At 41.1% G+C, this 17,001-nt stretch overlaps 1 protein-coding gene across 9 annotated transcripts in view; it reads right to left on the bottom strand.

The window, feature by feature from the left end:
- LOC132833495 (protein polyglycylase TTLL10-like) overlaps nucleotides 1–17,001 on the bottom strand; it is a 205,285-nt gene that overhangs the window by 135,523 nt on the left and 52,761 nt on the right. For all 9 annotated transcript variants that reach the window (XM_060851811.1, XM_060851812.1, XM_060851808.1 and 6 more), the window contains one exon: nucleotides 12,195–12,242. The gene's annotated coding sequence lies outside the window, so the exon portion shown is untranslated. The remainder of the gene's footprint in view (nucleotides 1–12,194; nucleotides 12,243–17,001) is intronic.

Genomic DNA, 17,001 nt, shown 5'->3' on the forward strand with positions numbered 1-17,001 from the left:
TGTCTTTTGTTTACAGTGATTAAACGGGCACCGTCTCCAAATGACTGACCTCCTGCCCTCTCTCTACCCCCACACTTTCCCTGGAGTTCTACAGAGGAGTGTACCTTAACCATCTGCAACCCCCCCCCCCCCCCCCAGCTTCCCAGGAATAATCTCTCCAACATTGTCCTGTGTGGGGCAAACGTGAAATTGGTCAAAGCTTTGCAGTAAAAAGTTGTGTGTGTGTGTGTGTGTGTGTGTGTGTATGTGCTCTTTGGAGAATTACTTCACAAAGGCAGCTGTAGCAGCAGTCTTGTTGTTGGTGTACAGTCCGGATACCCCGGACTGGGGCCGGGGATGGACGGGGTTGGGGGCAGGGGCTTGCGCGCTTTGTTGCTGGGGGGTAGGGGTCGGGTTGGAGCGGGGCGGGGGGCAGGGGCTTGTGCGCTTTGTTGCTGGGGGGTAGGAGCGGGGTTGGAGTGGGGCGGGGGGCAGGGTTGGGGGCAGGGGCTTGTGCGCTTTGTTGCTGGGGGCAGGGGTGGGGTTGGAGCGGGTTGGGGGGCATGGGGCGGGGGTGCAGGGTTGGACTGGGTTGGGGAGCAGGGGGCGGGGTTGGACAGATTTGGGGGGTGGGGTTGAACCGGGTTGGGGGATGGGTTGGACCGGTTTGGGGGGGAGGAGGCGAGGTTGGACCGGGTTGGGAGGCAGTGGTAGATATGGAATAGGGCAGCGGGGTGCAGTGTTGGATGGGGAGCGGATGGGGGGCGGTGTTGGGGGTGGGGTGTCGTGTGCTGTGTGCTGCTTGTCTCCGGAACGGGGAGCAGTCTTTAAAAACTCTGAGCCCCAGAAGAAAGGCATATAATCGATTTTCTGAATAATCGATTATCCGAATGAAATAGTGCCCGCCCGTCTCATTCGGATAATTGAGTTTCCACTGTACATAGAGTGTACAGCGCAGAAACAGACCAGTCAGCTCAGGTATTCCATTCCATTCCAAGGTTTATGCTCCAACAGTCTTCTCCCACCTTATTTTGTCTAACTCCATCACAACCTTTTATTCCTTCCTCCATTATGTGCTGAGCTAGCCTCTGTGTAAAGGCTTTAACTACTTCTTATGGTAGTGGGTTCTACATTCTAACCATAAGGGTAGAGATGCTTTATTGATAAACAAATAATAAAAATAAATTAAAATAACATATTACACTGTACTGAAAGGGTCTTTTGATGTACAGATGGGTGCACAAATTATTAGCTGTTCCTTCTCTTATCGTTGAAATAGTTTCTTTCGTGACCGAAAGATCCTACCACAATACATCCCTTGAAAATAATGACCCAGTACAGTGTGGTAATTGTAATAATGAACCTTTGAGGTCTACTTTTAATGCAGATCACACAATTATCAATACAGCATATTGCCCTTCCAAAAGTCATCTTCCAAAGGATGACTTTTCACAATAAATTTTAATTAAGCAGTTCTACCGAATCTCACATCAGTCTTGTAATTTTGCTTTTAGGTAAGAGGAAAAAGGAAATAAAGAAATTACTGACTCACTAAGAGGTCTCTAGCAGAAGTCCTGCTGAGCCAAATGTAGCAATCTGCACGTCCTGCTGCACACACCCTAAATCTAGCAACAAACGTAAAGGAACCATGAATTAAAATACAGAGGCCGTGCACAACAAAGGGCGTTTACAGGGATGACTAGCTCTTGATACAAGATATTGGTGTCCTCAATGTAAACAGATAATGTGGCAGGGTCTCTGATAGGACTGTTGTGCATAGGAGATTACTGAGAAGGTTTCCCTCTATAACACACATTGATAAGTTTCACAAAAGGAAAGCTCTGTCTTTCCTGGCATCGATTCAACAATCTAACCTAATTATTGTTGAAGAAACAAAATAGCAATTTCAATTTCAATTTCATTCACGTGGGCAACTCTTAAAGGTGCAGGAAACTAGCAACACTGTAAATTCCCTCATAGCACATGGGTATCAAGGGCTGGCCAGCATTTATTGCCCATCCCTAGTTGTCCTTGAGAAGGTGGTCGTGAGATACCTTCTTTAACAGCTGCAGTCCATATGCTACATGTGGACCCACAATGCCATTAGGGAAGGAATTCCATGATTTTGACCCAGCGACATGGAAGGAATGGCAATATATTTCCAGATCAGGATGGCGAGTTGCTTGCAGGGTGTTGTTCACAAGTGTCTGCTTCCCTTATCCTTCTAGGTGGAAGTGGTTGTTGGTTTGGAAGCTGCTGTCTAAGGCGAATTTCTGAAGTGCATCTTGTAGATTGTACACATTGATGCTACTGAGAATCAGTGATGGAGGCGATGGGTGTTTAAGGATGTGGTGCTAATCAAGGGGTTGGACCAGTTGAAGTTTATGGAGGAAATGGAATAGGAAACTGACCAGCAGCTCATTGAAACAGTCAAATCTGAATGTCACAATGTGGTGGGTGCATGTTTCACCAACAAGTGCCTCGAGGCAGGATTAAAACTGATTGCTACAGAGATAGATACAACAGTTTATTTTATATGATCGAGCACTTACTGTATTGGAAATTCATATCAGATACCAAGGTTGCATGCAGCTTGGTTCAATCCAATGATGATCTCTGAGGTAACTAACATTCTGGGTAGATGAGTGGGATGGCTTTCCTCTCCTTAATGTTGAAACAGAGGAATATCGAGGCTCACCCAAGACAAGTGATCTGACAACAGTGGCAAAGTCAAGGGGGATGGTGGAGAGGTAGAGCTGAGTGCACCACTCCTTCACAATGTCAATGAGACAGAGCATGCAGCTGAGGTTGAGTGACCAAGAGAAATCCTACGGAAGACTCTGAAGTATTTGTGGTGGGGCAAAAGAAGAAACCTTGCTGGAATTGCTATAACCCAAAAGTTAAAAGATGGCTTATATATGACTAAAGTAGTACAATATACTCCAGCCAGGGTTCCAAGTGCAAATATACTAATCAAAATTCACACCTTTTCTGTTCTTAAATGAGTTACAGAGAATTAAGATCAACAGTGAAGTAGGGTTTTTCACTGTAGGAAGGATGGAAGGATGTGTGGTTGAGTTATCTATGGAAATTTTTACACAAATGTCTTAGTGGTTTGGTAATGAGTAACAAAAGGCTGAGAATTGGTTGCTTGATAGTTGGTGTGAATCCAAGCTGATCAAAAGTTAATTTTAAAATTGTGATGATGATAATTAAATTGTTTGGAAATTTAAAAATGCAAAAAGCTTTAGATATAATCAAAGCAACCAGTGTGGTGTATACAATTATGATAAATCACAGAATTGACAATATATTTGGATTTGAAGTAGGTTCCTGAAATGAACACTAGATCCCCAGGTTCCATCTCTTCTTGAGTTATTGTGATGGGAAGGGTGGCATAATAGGTAAGCCTGATTTCCTGGTCAAAAGATGAGACCACAACTCTTCTCACTAGATCACAGCAATCTAGAAACAAAGGAGATTTGCACCTGGAGGTGATAAACAAAACTGAAGCAATAAGTGGGTGTAGATTCTCAACACTTCAATAGCTGTTTGCAAATCAATTACCCCTTTATTTATTTAACCACACGGAATGTATTATCAACAACATGCCAAAAAGAATCCTGCAAACTATCATTTAAGTAAAAATAGCATACAATTAGGTTCTGCACATTTAAAATGACAAAGATCCCAAATTTGATTTTGGATTGGTGCTCGGCTCCTCATTTCAAGGCCAGTGGTGAAATGCTAAATCTTGGCGTCAACAACCGCCTTGACGGCACATTTTTGCATTCTTATTCCTGGTAGTGTTTTTTTCTCTCTCAATATTGCTCTGAAGTGATGGACTAAATCACAGAAGCACAGAATTGTTACAGCATAGCAGGAGGCCATTTGGCCCAGCGTGCCTGTGCACCATTACCTAATGCCTTTTTTTTTGCTTTTTCCTTATTCTCTTGCACAGCATTTTTATCCAAATAAGCATCCAATGTTCCCTTGAATGCTTTAGTTGAACCTGAAGTTTCTTATTCCTGGAGCTGTTTCTGACTCTCTCCATGCATTCACATATTTCCGATAATGTGACATCTGCAACTGTCCACCATTCTCCAGCTGAGGCCTAACAAAATTCTTATACAAATTCAACATCACGTTCTTGTTCTTATACATTATGTTCTGTTAATAAAGCTGAGTACGCGGTTTGCTTCATTAACTGCCTTCACCATCTATCATTTCACCTTCAATGATCTGTGCACTTATACAACCAGGTCCCTCTACTCTTGCGCTTCTTTTAGAAAATATCCCCTATTTGATATTGTCTTTCAAAATTCTTCCAACCAAATCTCATCAGCCATCTGTCCACCCACTCCACTATCTTGTCACTGTCCTTTGAAACTCGAAAAGAGTGGCGCTGGAAAAACATAGCAGGTCAGGCAGCATCCAAGCAGCAGCAGAGTCGACGTTTTGGGCATGAGCCCTTTATTCCTTATGCCCGAAACGTCAACTCTCCTGCTCCTCAGATGCTGCCTGACCTGTAGTGCTTTTCCAATGCTACACTTTTCGACTCTGGCTCTCCAGCATCTGCAGTCCTCACCTTCCCCCATTGCCCTTTTGGAGTACAACCCTGTCCTCCTGACAGTTTACAAACCTTCCAAGTCTCCTGTCACCTGCAAACTGTGAAATTGTCCCCTGCACAATAAGATTCAGAACACTAATGTCTATCAGGAAAGGCAAGAGTCCCAACCAACCCCCTAGGAACTCCACTACAAACCTTGATCCAGTCCAAAAAAGATCTGTTGGCTGTTTTCTATCACAGCCAATTTTTTATTCACATAGTTACTGTCCCTTTTATATCTGACCGATAACTTTGATACAGTGTGACACAACATACTTGTGAGCAAACACCTTCTGGAAATTCATGTCCATCACATCAACAGCATTACCCTCATTGAGCCTTTCTGTTATGTTTTCAGAAAACGCCAACAAGTTGGCTAAATATGATTTCTTCTTTAGAAATCCAGACGGGCTCTTCCCAATCAACCTACATATTTCCATGTAACTACTAATTTTATCCCAAATAACTGTTTCTTAAAGCTTCCCCACTACTAAAATTAAACTGACTGGGCTGTTATTACTGGGATTGTACTTCCAATCCTTTTTGAACAGGGCTGTAATGTTTGCAACTCTGCAGCCTTTTGCCACTAATCCTGAATTCAGGAAAGACTGAACCATGTAAGCAATTTCTATGCTCACTTTCTTCAAAATTCTTGCATGCACCTGACCTGACCCTGTACCTTGTCAACTTCAAGTACCTGCAATCTATCCAAGATTTTTCATTTTAATTTTGAACCCTTCTGGAGAGAGTTTTCTCCCCTGTCACCATGGACTGGGCAGCATCCTCTTTTGTAAAGACAGATGCAAAGTATTCATTTAATACCTCAGGTAGGTGCCTCTGCCCCATGTGTAAATCCTTTTTTTAGTCTCTAATCAGCCCTGCTGCTTCTTTAATCACTGTGTTTAACTATTTACATACCTATAGCCGACTTTAGGATTTCCCTTAATGTTAGCTGCTGGTCGTTTCTCATTCCTCTGCTTTTGTTATTTGCTTTTTCACCTCCTCTCTAAGCCTTCAATATTTCTCTCAATTGTATTTTCTGCCTTATACCTGTCATAGAGACAGAAAAACTGCAGTTACTGGAATCCAAAATAGACAGGCAGGGTCTGAAGAAGGGTTACACCTGAAATGTTGACTTCTCCACCTCTTGATGCAGCCGGGCCTGCTGTGTTCTCCCAGCCTCCTACCTGGGAGGCACAATTTTTCTTTACAATGTTAATTTCTACCTCCTTTGTCATCCAGGGAAATCTGAATTTGCTTTTCCTACCTTCCCCAATTGGGACAATACCTCAACTGTACCCAAACCATCTGCTCTTTGAAGGTTAGCTCATTATTCTGCCTGTTTTTCACCCAAACCTCCTGATCCAATCAATCCTGTCCAGCTTGGTTCTTGTCCCATTTAAGTCAACTCTTCGTCAATTGATTTTTCTTATTCTGAACTGTTGCACTACCCTCCACATTATGATTCAATGATTACTGTTGTCTAATTGTTCCCCTCGTGACAATTAACCCACTTGTGATATCTTACTTACAAGGACCAAGATCCAACAATGCAACCTTTCTTATTGAATTGGACAGACACTGCTTAAGGAAACTCTTCTGAACACAATCCAGGAACACTTGCCCTTTTCTGCCTCTTACACTACAGTATCCCAGTCTGCATTTGGTCAATTAAAATCCCCATTACAGCTACCGTCTAATGCTGGCATTCTTCTGTAATTTGCCTGCAGATTTGTTCCTTTAAATCCTTTCCACCAGTTGGTGGTCTAACGACTACATTGATTATACCCTTTTTATTCCTTAGTTCTAACCAAATTGATTTTGTCCTCAAATTCTCTGAGACATCCTCTCTCTCAAACACTGCAATGATCTCCTTAACGAGTACTCCTGTCCATCCTCCTTCCCTTCCTTTTCTGTCTTTGTTGGATAGATTATATCCAGAATGTTTAACACCCAGTCTTGCCCCTCCTTGAGCCAGATCTCTGTTATCCCAATAACATCACATTTCCACATGACAATCCATGTCTGTAACTCCTCAACCTCATTCGCTATATTCTGTGCATTTACATATATACATGTTAACTCTGTTTTGGAATTCTTTTTGTTCTCCCTTAGTCTGACTTCACCTATTAACATGCTTTTCTCTATGCTAAAGCCAGCTCTATCCCCAAGTATTTTGTGAATCCTGGTGTTCCCCTCTACGTTTCTTTCTTGGTTCCCACACCCCACCAAATTAATCCGTGATTCCTCTGATGCTTTACATCGGTTTCAAAATTTCCATTTTGCAGGCTCCAGCTGCCTCCTCTTTCCACATCCATCCCCCATCAGGATGGTCTCAGGGCCCTATACTTCTTCCTGGATGAGAAGTCTGAAACATACCAATGAGCACCGCCCTCCTCTGCCTGGCCAAGCTTATCCTCGGCCTCAAAAGCTTCTCTTTTAACTCCTCTTACTTTCTTCAGGTCAGAGGAGTGACCATGGGTACCCGCACGGGCCCCAGTTATATCTGTCTCTTTGTAGGATACATCGAACATGTCTTGTTCCAGTCCTATTCCGACCCCACTTACAACTCTTTCTCTGGTATATCTATGATGTCATCAGTATTCCTTCCCCCTCTCGTCCAGAATTGGAAAAATTTATCAATTTCGCTTCCAATTTCCACCCTCCTCTCACCTTCACCTGGTCCTTCTCTGATTCCTCTCTCCCTTTCCTTGACAGCTCTGTTCCATCTCCGGGGATTGGCTGTCTGCCAATATCCACTACAAACCTGATTCCCACTGATTCTCAAACCTGATTCTCATACCTTACTTCTTGGACAGACTCTATTCTATTCTTCCAGTTCCTCTGTCTCTGTTGCACCTGTTCTGATGATGCCAACTTCAACAATGGGGTCTCCAAAATGTCCACCTTCTTCCTCAACTGATGATTCCCCAGCACTGTAGTTGACAGGGCCTTCTGCCAGGTTCAACCCATCTCCTGCACTTCTGCCATCACCCACTCTCTTCTGTCTCACAACAGCGATAGAGTCCCATCAGCATCCACATCCAGAGGATCATTAGCAGTCACCTCCAGCAGAATGCCACCACCAGACACATATCCCCCTCATCATCCTTCCAAGACACCTTGGTCCACTCTTCCTTCACTCTCAACATATCCCTCCACAGCTCCACGGCACATTTCCCTGCAACCGCAAAAGTGTAACACCTGCCCGTTTACTTCAGTACAATACTAAATGCACTGCCAGGAAAGAGAATGTAAAAATAGCTCCATTGAGGATTAGCAAGGAAGCCTTACAGAATCCTAGTCAACAGTCTCCCCTCAGCAAGCTACTGAAAATATAATATGTGGATGTTCATTCACATGAACATATAAATGGGGAAAAGCAGAAGACCATGGGTCTTCAAGGCTACTCTGCCATTCGAAAACATCGTATGGCTCTAGGCCAAGTACTGGAAAAGTATATTATAGTAGCTGGATGTTTAGCGACCCATGTGAGCATGATGAGCTGAAGAGCTCTTTTCCGTGCTGTAAAACCTCTATGAATCCATATAGCAGATCTGATTGTAGCCTCATCTCTACTTTTCCGCCAAGCAATTTATTCAAAGTGCATGGGAGTTTACTATGCGGTTACAAATTGATGAATTCAGTTAAAATCTATTGATGCTTAATGCTCCAAGATAGTCTGAAGCTATAACAAAGAAATAGATTAATACCAGTCTGTTTATCCTTTCTTCCTTGAGTAACATATTCACAAGAAAGTTGAGCACACCTTGATGAATTAAGACACTTTTTCACAAACTCAGTAAAGTAACAAAGATTTTTTTGCTTTATTCTTTCATGGGATGTGGAAAATGCTGACTGGTCATAGAGATGTGCAGCATGGAAACAGACCATTCCGTCCAACTTGTCCATGCTGACCAGATATCCCAACCCAATCTAGTCCCGTTTGACAGCACTTGGCCCATATCCTCTAGACCCTTCCTATTCATATACCCATCCAGATGCTTTTTGAATATTGTAATTGCCTGCACCATTTCCTTTGGCAGCTCATTCCATACACACACCATCCTTTGCGTGAAAACGTTACACCTTAGATCCCTTTAAAATTTTTCCCCTCCCACCCCAAACCTATGCCCTCTAGTTCTGGACTCCCCAACTCCAGGAAAAGACTTTGTCTATTTACCCATGCCCGTCATGATTTTATAAACCTCTTTAAGGTCACCCCTCAGCCTCTGACACTCCAGGGAAAACAACCTATTCAACCTCTCCCTATTGCTCAAACCTTCCAACACTGGCAACATCCTTGTAAATCTTTTCTGAACCCTTTCAAGCTTCCCAACATCTTTCCGATAGGAAGGAGACCAGAATTGCACACAATCTTGCAAAATTAGCCTAACCAATGTCCTATACAGCTGCAACATGATGTCCCAGCTCCTACACTCAATGCTCTGACCAATAAAGGAAAGCATACCAAATGCCTTCTTCACTATCCTACCTACTTGCGACTCCACTTTCAAGGAATTATGAATGTGCACACCAAGGTTTCACTGTTCAGCAACAGTCCCCAGGACATTATCATTACATGTATAAGTCCTGCTTTGATTTGCCTTTCCAAAATGCAGCACTTCACATTTATCTAAATTAAACTCCATCCATGATTCCTCAGTCCATTGCCCATTTGTACTCTGAGGTAACCTCTTTGCTGTCCACTACACCTCCAGTTTTGTTGTCGTCTGAAAACATACTAACTATATCTCCCATGTTCACACCCAAATCATTTATATAAATGACGAAAGGCAGTGGACCCAGCACTGATCCTTGTGGCACGCCACGTCTCCAGTCTGAAAAACCACCCTCTGTTTTCTACCTTCAAGCCAGTTTTGTACCCAAATGGCTAGTTCTCCCTGTATTCCATGAGATCTAACCTTGTTAACCAGATTTCCATGGGGAACCTTATCCGATTGTTTACTGACCACCTTTATTGCCATCTCCAGTTGCAGAAGGTGGTAATGAGCTACTTTTTTGAACTGTGGTTGTCCATTTCATATAGGTAGACACACAACGCTGGTGGGGAGGAGGTTCAGAAGTTTGACCCAGTGACACTGCAGAGATGGTGACATATTTCCAAGTCAGGATGAAGAGTGGCTTGCAGGGGAACTTGTAGATGGTGGTGGTGGTGTCTCCATGTATCTGCTGCCCTTACCCTTCCAAATGATAGCAATAATGGATTTAGACGATGCTGTCCAATTTTTGCAGTGCATCTTGTAGATGGACATATTACTACTACGGAGCATCAGTGATGGATGTTTGTGGATATGACGTACCAAGCAGGCTGTTTTGTCCTGCATGGTGCCAAGACTTTTGTGTATTGTTTGAGTTGCACTCACCCAGACAAAGCGGGCAGGCTTTGTGGGATTTAGGAGGTGAGTTATTCGCTGCTGGATGCATAGCCTCTAGCTTGCTCTTGTAGCTACCCTATTTATATAGCTGGTCCAGGTCAATTTTTGGTGAATAGCAACTCCCGGGATGGTGACAGTCAAGGAATACCATTGAATGTCAAGAGGCAATGATTACATTCTCTCTTGTTAGAAATGATCATTGCCTGGGCATTGTATTGAGCAAAATATCACTTGACAGCCTAACCCTGGATATTGTCCAGGTCTTGCTGCATTTGAACATGGACTACTCCAGTACCTGAAGAGTCATGAATGATACTGATCATTATGCAATCATTGGCAAACATTCCCAATTCTGACCTTATGGTGAAGGCAAGGTGATTGATAGAACAGCTGAAAATGGTTAGGCCTTGGACAGTACCCTGAAAAACTCTTGCAGCGGTGACCTGGGGCTGGGATTACTGACCTCTAACATCCACAAGTATCTTCCTTTCTGTAGCTATAACGGCAACCAGCGAGGAGTTTTTCCACCTGACTCCCATTGAGTCATGTTTTCTCTTTATTGACAAACTTGGTCAAGTGCAGTCTTGATGTCAAGATCAGTCACTCTCACTTCAACTCGGGAATTCAGCTCTTTTGTCTACAATCTATTTGTTGGGAACCAACAATAAGGCTTCTAGAAGTGTGGCACAGATTCATTTGTAATTATGTAAATCTCAAATACTGAATGAGCATGTTTCAGAAAATACCAGCAGAATGCTTCTTCATCTTTCATTCAGCATTGGGTTTAAAGCTTTGTCTAGGTTAAAAGTCCCGTGCAATACTGAGGAAGAACCTGCATCATTGGATGTGGCACCTTCTGAAGAGATGTTAGACAGTAGCTCTGGAATGCCCTGTCTGGTCTGATTGATATAAAAGATCCCATGGCACTATTCTGAATACGAGCAAGAGAGTTTTATCTACTGTTCTGTCCAACATTTATCCCTCAATCAACATCACTGAAAAGAATCATCTAATTTGTCTCATTGCTGTTATGGAATAATTTACCTGCCATGACAATAGTTGTTTGCCTACAGGACAATAGTGATGGCACATCTAACCTACTTAATTAGATTAGATTACCTGCAGTGTGGAAACAGGCCCTTCAGCCCAACAAGTCCATACCGACCCTCCGAAGAGCAACCCACCCAGACCCATTCCCCTACATTTATCCCTGACTAATGCACCTAACACTACAGCAATTTATCATGGATCAAGAGAACCGCAAATATGTAACTTTACATTCTTACATAGGGTGAGAAATGCATTAGCATCGTCTCCAGATTTTTACTGATAGTGGTTAAATATTTGGGTGTTTTAAAGCCATGCATTTTCTGGGGCTCTCTTTGCTGAGTTGTATTTGAGTTGAGTTGAGGTTAATCAACATTTCAAACTTGTCACGATACACCTCTGGAGCAGGTGGAACTTGCACCCAGAGCTACTGAGCTATAGGTAGGAACATTACCAGTGTGCCACAAGTTGCCTTCATAGTGTCAAAAATAACCCTATACAGACCTCCAATTTTCCTCCTTTATTAAGCAATGTAAAGAAAAACTTTCATGCAGGCATACAAAGGACCACAGGGTGTTTCTTCATCATTTCTAATGACTCATTTAATGATCATTGTTCAAAATTTACAGAGATTTCCATAAGTTTTTTTTCACCCAATCCAAAATGGTATGTGAGGAAACCTTTCAGAAACCACCACACCCCCAGACAAACTGGGAATATAAATCATTACTTTTGACACCTAGTTTTAACCTATTTAACTATGAGCACATTTCCAGCTAAATGAAGTTTCTGTGGAGTTTCTATGCATTTGGAACAGAAATATATGCAGCCATAATAGAAGTAATGCTTAATCAAAGTCAAAAAAATATTAGCAACATTAAAAATCTTCTCTTCAATATTATTCTAAAATTTGGCATGCAAGACACATCTGCTTACACGTACATTGGAGAAATCGATCCATCCACAAAAAGAACATGGAAATATATGTGAAAGAGTATACAATAAACAGCAACAGTGGACTCTAGCTTTTCTGCTGAAACACCAATAAATGTGCTCACTCCCTTGTTCACGGTACTTCTTGTGAATGGCACATCAATATAATGCTTTGCTCTTTTTCAGAAATTTCAGGCGTAGCTGCCACGTATAATTGGTTCCTTTACCTGTCCGCACATGTTTAATCGTATCCTTTTCAGATTCCATAGTTCCTCCTGCAATCAGGAAAAGGAAAATTATTAGCCCTATTCAATAAGTCCAAATTTTGGATGTCTTTTAATTGAGCTCTGTTCTGCAGGTTATGATAACAATAAATGTTCCTAATTAATTTAACTGCTGAAATATTTTGTACTTGTTAAGCACGTTTCAGATGTGACATTTAACATTATAATGCCGTGTGAAAGAGAGCTGAAAATGTGTTACTGGAAAAGCCTTACTGAAGAAGGGCTTATGCCTGAAATGTCGAATTTCCTGTTCCTTGGATGCTGCCTGACCTACTGAGCTTTTCCAGCAACACATTTTCAGCTCTGATCTCCAGCATCTGCAGACCTCACTTTCTCCTGTGTGAAAGAGAGGACAAATACAGGGCAAATAAATCATGTAACAACTTACATTTATGTCACACTTTTAACTCAATAAAGCATCATAAAGTGCTTCTTAGAACTATTGCAATCAAAATATGACATCAACCCACACTGATGACAAAAAAAACTTACTCAAAGTAGTTTTTACGAGTGTCTTAAAGGAGAAAATACAGCTTTAGAGGCAGAGAGGTGTCAAAAGGAAATTCCAGAGATTATGGCTTTTGCAACTTCAGGCTATCAATAATGAGGCAAATAAAACCAAAGCCATTCAAAAGACAGAATTAGATGAGCAAAGATATCTCTAGAGGCTTGGAGGAGCCAGAGCTGAATAAAGACAGGAACAGTGAGGCATTGGAGGGATTTGAAAAAAGGACAACAGAATTAAAACTAAAATGTTGCTCAATCAGGAGCCAGTGTAAATTAACAGGCACTGGGCTGTGAGGAGAATGGCCTCAACTTTAGGGAGATGGAATGTGGGAGACCAGACAGATGTACATTGGAATAGGTAAGTCTAGGGGTAAGAAGGGATAAAAGAAAGATGTGAAACACAATTGCAGCCATAGGGTTTTACATTTTGCTATTGTATGGTTATTTTATAAAAATGACCTTAATGTAATCTTAATGTTTTTTTTCATTCTGGTTAGGATTGGTTTAGTCATCACAATACCTGACAGCATCCGCAGTCAGGCTTGCCAGTTATTCCAGTTCAATAATGTTAACAATAGTGTACTAAACAGGAGACATTAAAATCATTTTTAGCTATACAGTGATAACTTGATAGGTTATCAATCTGATTTGTCAAATCCAAAGTGTTCCTTTAGAGTCAGTTCATCTTTCAAAAATAAAACCTGAAGACTACATTGCTGAACTGGTCCTGCACAGAAATGACAGGTTTCAGTTTCCACGTAACCAGCCCTGCCCTACTCCAGAGTTATTAAACTCTATTTATGAAAGATGTGTAGCCTGTATCCAAGCGCTTTGTGGGAGAGAAAACAGGTTTGCTCAATTCAATGGGTTTGGAGTGAGTTTCTGTTTTTGCATGCAATTTAGTTTAGCAATAGTCTAATTTTGACAAATGCAAATATCATCAAGTTTCCACATGAATACACAGCTTTCATGAGATTTAATACTATTTTAGTCAGTTTAGTACTATGAATGATAACATTGGAATTCTGCAGCATAACATGAGTCATGCAACAACTCATTCTGCCTAGGATATTCCAACTATGAGCAAACATTTGTACATCATAACATTCCAAAGTGTCTCACTTGGAAAAGAAAATGTGGTTCTGACTTATATGAAGATACAGGAGATAAGGTCACCAAAGCATAGGCAAAAAATTACATTTTAAGGAACATTTTAGGCAGAGAGGCCGAGGGATATAGGGAGGGAATTTCAAATCTTATGACCTAAGCAGCTGAAGACATAGCTGCTATAATTGTTCAGTGATAGAAATCATAGATACACAAGAGGCCAAAAATGGTGAAGTTCAGATACTTCACAAAGTTGTCAGGCTGGAGAACCTGACAGACATGTGGAGGGATAAGGTCTGGGGATACATGAAAATAAGGATAAGACAGGAGTGATGTGTGAGCTAGTGGGCAATGATAAATGGGCGAAGCAGGATACAGGCAGAAAAGTTTTATCTGAGTTCAAATTTTCAGAGAGTGAGACATAGATCAGTACAGTGCTGAAGTAAATGAATATGAAAGTAACAAAGGCCTGGGTAAGGAATATGCAGGCTTTTTCCAAGCATAATACTCAAACTTCCAAAAGTACTTGCCCTTTTATTCATCTTAAGTTTCTATGAGTGCACTTGGGTGAAACTGAACAAATAATCTGGAATTCACTTGGAATTCAGCTCCCAGAAGGATATAGTGATGCTAAGTGGTTTATGATCCCTTTGATCTTCCCTCCCTAGTCAGCAGTTATCCACACACCTACCAAAGGTTTGGCTGCATTAGGGGGCCAAGTATGAAGTACTGAGTGCATGCACCTGTCCATCCACTCTATGGTGCACTATCCTACAAAATACAGTATGGAATTCTAATGCATTGAACTGAGGGTTAAAAGGATTTCCATGTATTTGCTTTGAGGGCTATCTTTAAGAGCACAACACTGCAACAAGATCCTTGTTTATACTCCACAACACAACTTGTCAACATGAGGGCACAACTGCAACAGCCAAAGTTTTCACACATGTGGGTGGGCTTACAAGGGGTTTATAGCCCAGCAGCATCTCACAGGACTATTAAAAACTTTCTACAACAGTCAGTGACCTTTCAGGCCACACACAGTTCGAATGTAGAAATATATTCAGCAATATTTTAAGGAAAAGTAGAGCTTAGATCAGACAAAATTGAAACTTAGCTGATATGCACAAACAATTGTGATCGATCTTGTAAAATAAAAGAATGAATATTTGACTTCTGGCTGTATTCTTGATGCAGTTATTTCATTGAACTGCCTAAAAAAAATGCTATGTTTATTCTGAGGGCGATTTTCTGCTGTGGAGCTATTCTCACGGAACTAACTAAAGTAGATTTTACTTCAGGGCCTGATTGAGATGGACATTTGAGCTAATTCTGGATATGGATACTAATGGAATAATACCTTATGCTTAAAATTCTAGGAGCTACCATATATACATGATAATCTTTCAAAGTGATAAAAAAAACAGATATCATGGATTCCTATTCCTCCTTGTCAGTCATGAAATATCAGACTGCAGAATATATCGTGCAGCCTATCATACTCTTTGGAAGGGCTGTCCAATTTAGTTCAACATCTCAGCTTCTCCTCGTCAGCTTTAGAATTAGTCCTCTTTGAGGTAGCAGCTTCCAAATCCCGACAAACTTCAATGTCTAAAATATTCTTCTCATTTCCCTTCAAGTTCTTTTGCCAATTATTTTAAATCTGTGATCTCAGGATAACAACCCATTTGTCAGAAGAACCATCCACAGAAATTATTAAGAAAAGAAATAAGTTCTCATTGAAGTCTGATTGGAATAGGCAACTTTATACTTGGTCAATGTGCAGTGTGTCAGCATAAATAAGTTAACAAACTTAGGAGGATAACCTATCTACCAGGTTATAGTGTGTGAGGACCTCAATGTATCATTCTACCAATTGGATTTGGCAGAGCAAGATTTGGAATGCTGAGGAGGAGCCTCAGGGTTCTTTCCAACTGGAAGGATAGAAAATCAGAAGTCAGGAGCAAATCTCCCAGCGGTAATATTGTTGAAAGCTTAGGGCATGGGGAACTCATGATCCATAACTGGTCTGCAGTGATACACGGTTTAGAAGAGACATGAACAGAACAGGACAGAAACATGCCTTGACACTTTGCGTTGTTAATCTAGTGGAAACTAGTATAAAACTCTGGTCTAATTACCTACGATGTAAACTTTAACATCGCCGTTGGTCATAAGTGAACAATGCTGACAAGTTATTAAAAGACATCCAAAACATTGATTCCAAAGAAGTCTTGATGCCATCAGGGCTGATGCAGAGAAAATTGGCAAGACAGATACAGAAAGCACAAATAAAAGAAAGAATAAGTGGAAAATGCCCCTTCATATCAACAAAATGGACATAAACATTCACATGTTGTATCTTTTTATGCCCTTGAAGGACAATCTTTTCACACTTTTATTACATTAGTAAAGGTAGCAGACTGAGGTCTAAAATTTGACTGGGAATCTTTACCCTATGAAGCAAAAAATGTGCATATAAGGGTGTACTACCATAATGCAAAAAGAGAACAGGAAATAATAAATTTAAAAAAATCTTAGTGTGAATCAATATGCAATGACAAAGAAGAATTCACAGGACATAAGACAGACAATTGATACACTACATCAAGGAGCAGCACCAGTAAACAGCAATCAAACACTGGACTATGCCTAAGATGGCAAAAAATAGTGACTGAAGTTTTAAAGATTCCAAACCAACAAGAAGTTAAATTAGCTTATATCAAGGGAGTTTTAAAAAGATTAATGGAATTCTTGATTAGTGTTTCTTCAGCTTCAAATTAGTTTTGAAATGCTAAGATATCTATTATTCTAATTGTGAAAAGAGTTCTTAACAAAATCGCACCCAAAACATATAAACTATTGCTCAGAACAAGTAAGATCTTCAAACCTACTTTTGTGGGATTCAGAAAGGTGTGAGATAATTTTGCAGATTAGACTGTCAGACCTGTGGGTTGACATGTTCTCACTGGAGGTGGATGAACAATGGCAGCAGTTACTGTCCAGCAACAGTCTGGCCCTGCAACCCTCTGAGGTATTTGGACTTCTCCAATGTTGACTTCTTATAGATCTGATTTTCTTGAACCTACCAATGGCAACAACTGCCAAGGCCTGAACCTCTTGAATGCCCTCCCCA

This window comes from Hemiscyllium ocellatum, chromosome 37, assembly GCF_020745735.1.
Source record: "Hemiscyllium ocellatum isolate sHemOce1 chromosome 37, sHemOce1.pat.X.cur, whole genome shotgun sequence".
Taxonomy (NCBI): Eukaryota; Metazoa; Chordata; class Chondrichthyes; order Orectolobiformes; family Hemiscylliidae; genus Hemiscyllium; species Hemiscyllium ocellatum.